Below are 6719 nucleotides of genomic sequence, written 5' to 3'. Positions count from 1 at the left end.
GAAGAGGAAGAGAGGAAGAAGTAGATTTATTTTTAAGGAAGTGGCCCTGGCCACAGTGACTCAGTAGTTGAGCATGGATCTATGAACCAGGAGGTCATGGTTCAATTTCCGGTCAGGACACATCCCTGGGTTGCGGATTTGATCCCCGGTGTGGGGCCTGCAGGAGGCAGCCAATGGATGATTCTCTCATCATTGATGTTTCTATCTCCCCCTCTCCCTTCCTCTCAGAAATCAATAAAAATATTTTTTTAAATAAGATAATATAGCTCTATGATGTGTGTGTATGTTTGTGTGTGTGTGTGTTTGTGTGTGTATGTTTGTGTGTGTGTGTGTTTGTGTGTGTGCATGTGTTCTTTCTTTGCTTCTCCTTTAGGCCATGAATTTTCACAGGAGAAGTGAAAATTGGTTCTTGGGTGATGAAAAAGTCCTAGATATTACAATGGCTTGTGGTCCTCCAAAGCCAAACCCTATCTGACTAAATCTGATTGCTTAATATTTAATTTCTCTCATTAGGAAGGAATTAAATTAACTTATACATTTTATATTGTATAATTTAACTTTATTTAAACTCAATAAATTGGTTTAAATTTATTAAATTAAAATGTCCTCCTTAGGGAGTGATAATGAACAGAAAGGGCGAGGAATGTTGCTGCAGGGCCTTTTGCAGAACATATTGATGCATCTCTGGCTACAAAAGGAAAGACCCAACACAGTGTTTTTTATTGATTGGGTTGATTTCAAGCCTTTTTGCTGCTCCATCTTTAATTTTATGAATGATGAAAGGAGTTCATGTTCTTTGATTTAGCCAATCTTTTTTTTAAAAAAAGTGTCCATTATGTTGTAGTAACTCAATATTAAAAGTAATTTCCATAGAAATGTGCTCGGATGTCCATGGCGGTAGCACTAACATCGTATTACTCAGAGTCTGACAGCCAGGCCGGCTCGCTCCACAGCGGCCCCTCATTCCATTCGGCCCAGAGGAACCTGATTATAGCCCTGACGAAGCAAGTTATATTTATGATGATGACTTACAGTTAAATCTACAGCCAGGACCTCTTCCTCCTGAGCTCCTGTCCTATTCAAAATGCCATTTATTTCAGGAAACCGCTAGTTATTTCTGTTGAGCATCAAATGAGCTACCAGGCTGCTGCTGAAATAAACCCGCTTGTTTCTGGGGAACTTTCTAATTTTCCTTTTAAACGCGAGCTACTTGAACAACCTGAGCAGGGCCCCAGCTCCATCGCTCTTGAAAATCGGTGACCTGGGCAGGTACCTTTGTCTTGAAAGTTGGAATACAGTAATGATGCAGCCGGCCCCACTGCAAGAAAACACTCAGGAAGTTGCAAAGTGCACCAACTGTTGGGTCTTATTATAATGAAACTACAGCTCCCCCATTTCTTGCAAATAAGTGTATATTACTGATGAGAAACTGCACTCGAGCTGTTCCCTCCAGCTGCCGTTCCCTCCAGCTGCTGTTCTTTGCACACTCTTGGCCCGACTACTTGAGCGCATCCTTCAGAGAAACCCTCCTTGATCCCGCAGCCATGAGAGCCCCTGTCATGACCTGTCGCCACACCTCTGAATGGACTTTCATTCGGAACACCCCTCACAATCTGTACAATACATCTATTTCTACGATCTTTGTAAAATGGAAGCTCTAGAGAGCACGTTCCTCATCCATGCTGTTTAGAACTGTAGCCCTGGTGTCCTGCTCAGAGCCCAGCACTTAGTAGGCATTCAAAAACTACCTGTTAGAAGTGAATAAACATGGCTGTCCCCGCCAAAGACTCTGTTCTCCAAAATTTGGAGAGAAAAGTTGGGGTTTATTTTTTCTTACTAATGATCTCCAAAGAACTCTCTTTTCTAAAAAAAAAAAAAAAAAAAAAAAAAAAGGAGAAAAGAAAAGAGAGCTTAATTTCTCTTTACACATTGCTAAATCTTCTTATCAAACCTTTAGAGACTTCATTAGTGGGAAAGTGATACTCAAGAAACTGCCCTCCATGTAATAAGTTGCAATAGTTGGGACGGGGTAGATAGAAGCTCCTCTCTTGAACCCCAGTGATCTTGAACTCCAGCGACTTGTCTTCTGATAACCCCATCCCTTTCCCTGGGGATCCTGCCCTGCACGTGGCTTTCCTGAGCATCTGCCCTTGCTGTTGAACCTTGCCACTCCTCCGTTTCTTCCCTATTCCCCATTGAAACTCCCCTATCATGCACTGCCTCCCTTAGGGGAATGAATTGGGCATCAGTCTGAAATTAAAATATGACACAGCAATTAATTTTCATGTAATATGTTTTCCTTTGTGATTAGCACAGACATTCATAAAACCATTATTTATGATTAAGCATCTTCTGTATAATAATACTGTGTTGGGTATTGAGGAAAATGCAAAGGGTAATAAAAACATGGTTCTCGACTGACTTCCATTTCCAAAAATGAATGGCAGATTGGCTACTTTGAGCAACTTCCCACAACAAAAGTCTTATAAATTCTGAAAAAATAAAATATTATAAATATACTATGAAGTCATAGCTGACAAGAAAATAAGGGACTCAGAAAATGGTCTAGTTTTATCTGGGGTGTGTGTATCTGTCTAATTTTCCTAACGCCATTTATTGAAGAGACTATCTTTATACCATTGTATGTTCTTGCCTCCTTTGTCATAGATTAATTGACCATATAAGCGTGGGTTGTTTCTGGGCTTTCTAGTGTTCCCTGGATCTATGTGTCTGTTTTTATGCCAGTACCATGCTGTTTTGATTATTATAGCTTCATAGTATAATTTGATATCAGGTAATGTAATGTCTCCAACTTTGTTCTTTCCCAAGATTGCTTTGGGGTCTTTTATGGCTCCGTATAAATTTTAGGATTATTTGCTCTAGTTCTGTGAAAAATGCCATTGGTATTTTGATAGTGATTGTATTGAATCTGTAGATTGTTTTGGGTAGTATTGACATTTCCCCAAAGGTAAAGAACAAACAAGAGGTTAAAAAACTGAGGGTAAGAGAATGGACTCTTTGGGTATCCTGGTGTGAGTTGCACCTATCATAGTGAGCCAGGGGCTTGGCTCTTTTAAGACTCTCACAGGGCCAGGACACAGGCTTTTGGCTGTTCCTGAAAACTGAGTTGGAATGATCCCCCAACACAAAGTTGGGGCTAGCCCTGAATGAAAGGATATACCTGAATAAAGGCCTGGACCAGAAAATCGCACCCCTTGGCCAAGATGACAGGGAAGCTTGTCTACCTGGGGCTTGGTTTGGGGTACAGGGGGAGGGGGTGAGGAAGATATCTTCCATGAGAATTTGTAACCACAAATTGTCCTTGAAGAGTTTGGGAGTTGGAATGTATACTACCTGTGAGGGCTGGGAACCTCCATACAGAGATATTAATATCAAGAAGTGGCTCTGAACTAGTAACACCCATGGTGGTGTTTGGCAGAAGCAAGAACATACCCTCACGCCAGGTTGCCTTTCCCACAGATAAAGCTCCACAGACCAGGAGCCCAGAGATCTGGGCTCAAATTTCAAAACACATGCAAAAATGAAACATGATCTCAGCCATCTTGGAGTTTATAATCATTAAGAAAGACAAGGCACACATTCAGAGAAGGATGCTGAAATCAATTTCACCATCCACACTGCAGAGCAATTGCTTCAATCCAAAACAAATGACTCCATAAGCCAAAAATTCCAGGTACCATAGAGAGCTAGTGAGGAAAAATTTATACAGGCAAGACCTTTCCTATGCCCCTAAAAATCACTTACGACTGTTGATCCTGCAGTTAGTTCCCAGCAAGAAGCTGAGAATCAGGAGGCTTGTACTTGCACAGACAAGGCTCGGTGGAATTCTGGACAGATGTCTAAGTGTGGCCCGCTGTGGAGTGATTAAGAATGGTCTCTTGAGTCAGGCTACCTCAGTTACAACCCTTACTTTACCTCTTCACATAGCCTCTCAGGGCCTCAGTTTCCCCATCGTTTACACAATGAGAGTAACAATGCTTACCTCACAGGTGTGGTGTGAGGATTACGTGAGATTCATTTATTTAAAGAATTCAGCCAAGCGCCTGGCACTGAGTGTTCAATTGAAGTTGGCTATTATTATTTTCATTGTGAATTGATTACCAAACTGAAATGATTTCTCATCAACTATGTACTCCAATACCTCAGAAAGTATTCAGAAAGCTAATTCTAAAATAACATCAATACATAAAATCACACCTACACTGAGCAATGTAGCCTCCCTTCTCTAACTGCATGAAGCAGGTCTCCCCTTGGGCGAGGCAGAGTTCTTAGCTATAGCACCCTAAAAGCACAATCATTCTAAAAGCATAATCCATAGCGGAAAAAATTTGATAAATTCTACTTGATCAAAATTCAAAACTTTTGCACTTCCAAGGACACCATTAAGAAAATGAAAAGACAAGTCACAGACTGGGTGAAAATATTTCCCTATCATATGTTTGATAAAGGACTTGTATCCAGAGTAAGAACTCTTAAAACTCTTTAATAAAAAGACAACCCTATTAGATATTTCACTAAAGATGATGAAGGCATAATTAATAAGCACAGAAGCCGAAACCGGTTTGGCTCAGTGGATAGAGCGTCGGCCTGCGGATTGAAAGGTCCCAGGTTTGATTCCGGCCAAGGGCATGTACCTGGGTTGCGGGCACATCCCCAGTAGGAGATGTGCACGAGGCAGCTGGTCGATGTTTCTCTCTCATCGATGTTTCTAACTATCTCTCTCTCCCTTCCTCTCTGTAAAAAATCAATAAAATATATAAAAAAAAATAAGCACAGAAAAAGACACTCAACATGATTAGTCATTAAGGAAATGCAAATTAAAATCACAGTGAGATATACTTCACAACCACTAGTGTTAATTTTAAGAAAAGGCTTTTTCCTCATATTCCCTGGGCAATTCTGCCCCATAATTCTAAGTGTTTATTTCCCTTGATATTTTTAAAAGATATTTCTTTATTGATTTCAGAGAGGAAGGGAGAAGGAGAGAGAGAGAGAAACATCAATGATAAGAAAGAATCACTGATCGGCTGCCTCCCGCACACCCCCCACTGGGGACCGAGCCCGAAACCCAGGCATGTGCCCTTGGCTGGAATCGAACCCAGGACCCTTCAGTCTGCAGGCTGACGCTCTATCCACTGAGCCAAGCCGGCCAGGGCTCCCTTGATTTTTTAAAAAATCAACACATAATTGGCATATAACTTATTATATTATATTGTACTATATTATTGTATGTTATAGTTTCAGGTGTACAATATGATTCAATATTTGTATATATTGTGAAATGATCACCACAATAGGTCTAGTTAACATTCATTACCTCACATAGTTACACTTTTTTTTTTCTTGTGTTTCCTCAATTTAAAAAACCCAAACCATTCCCCTCAGGTTTATTTCCTTCTTTTCCCATGTGCCTGCCCGGGAAGCACCAGCACTAGCACATACCACTCTGCTAGGTGACTGTTTCCCTGGGGACTCTTCCTCCCTGCTCCTCCTCTCCCTGCTTTGGCCATTTTCTCCAGGAAGAAATGGGCCTTTCTAGAGGATATGCCCATTTTTGCTTCCTGGTTCTTTTTTTTATTTTACTTTCTTTAAAAAAAAAATTTTAGCCCGACTGGCGTGGCTCAGTGGTTGAGTGTTGACCTAAGAACCAGGAGGTCACAGTTCGATTCCCGGTCAGGGCACATGCCTGGGTTGTGGGCTTGAACTGGGGGCATGCAGAAGGCAGCTGATCAATGATTCTCTCTCATCACTGATGTTTCTCTCTCTCCCTCTCCCTTCCTCTCTGAAATCAATAAAAAAATATATTTTTAAAAAAAATTTTATTGATTGATTTTTTTTTTTAAAGGGAGAGAGAGGAAAGGAGAGAGAGAGAGAGAAAGAAGGAGAGAGAGAGAGACATTGATCTGTTGTTCTACTTATCCACTTATGCATTCATTGGTTGATTCTTGTTATGTGCCCTGACCTGAGATTGAACCCGAAAACTTGGCTCTCACCAGCCAAGCTTTATCAAACATATGATATGTACATATTTTCAACCAGTCTGTGACTTGTCTTTTCATTTTCCTAATGGTGTCCTTGGAAGTGCAAAAGTTTTGAATTTTGATCAAGTAGAATTTTCCATTTTATTTTGTACTAGAGTCTCAGTGCACAAATTTGTGCACAGGGTGGGGTCTGGCTGGCCTGGCCCCAATTGGGGCGATGGGGGGCCAGGCCTGTTGGGAGGAGGAGATGGCGGGAGGTTGGCGGGCCAGCCCACCCCGATCAGGGCATGCCATTTGAAGGGGCTGTACGAGGTAGTAGAGTTGTTGTAACCATGTATTGGGAATGATGGTTGAGGTTTTGCAACATTTGTTGGAGACTTTTTAAATGTTCGTTGCTTTTACGTCCCTTTCTTTAACGTGAGCAGCCACTCATATAGGTTGTGAAGATCTCTTGAAATAAGAGAGATGACACAGGTTGGAAAATAATTCCAAGCATCAGGCGAATGTGAGACGATGACAATATATATATCTAAATGTCTGTCTCTTGGACCTTTTGCGTTAAAGGTTATGCTCTTTTATCTCATGTCCTGTTTTAATGCTTGATTTCACCCGTAATTTGTTGAAAGTAACATTCCATGACTCAGAAAGCCTTGGAAAGATAATATACACGTGATGTCGTTAGACACCCACTACTAGCATCTCAAGAGGAATAAACTA

The sequence above is a fragment of the Myotis lucifugus genome, unplaced genomic scaffold (genome assembly GCF_000147115.1).
Source record: "Myotis lucifugus unplaced genomic scaffold, Myoluc2.0 scaffold_560, whole genome shotgun sequence".
In the NCBI taxonomy this organism is placed as follows: domain Eukaryota; kingdom Metazoa; phylum Chordata; class Mammalia; order Chiroptera; family Vespertilionidae; genus Myotis; species Myotis lucifugus.
This window is presented reverse-complemented; position numbering follows the sequence as displayed.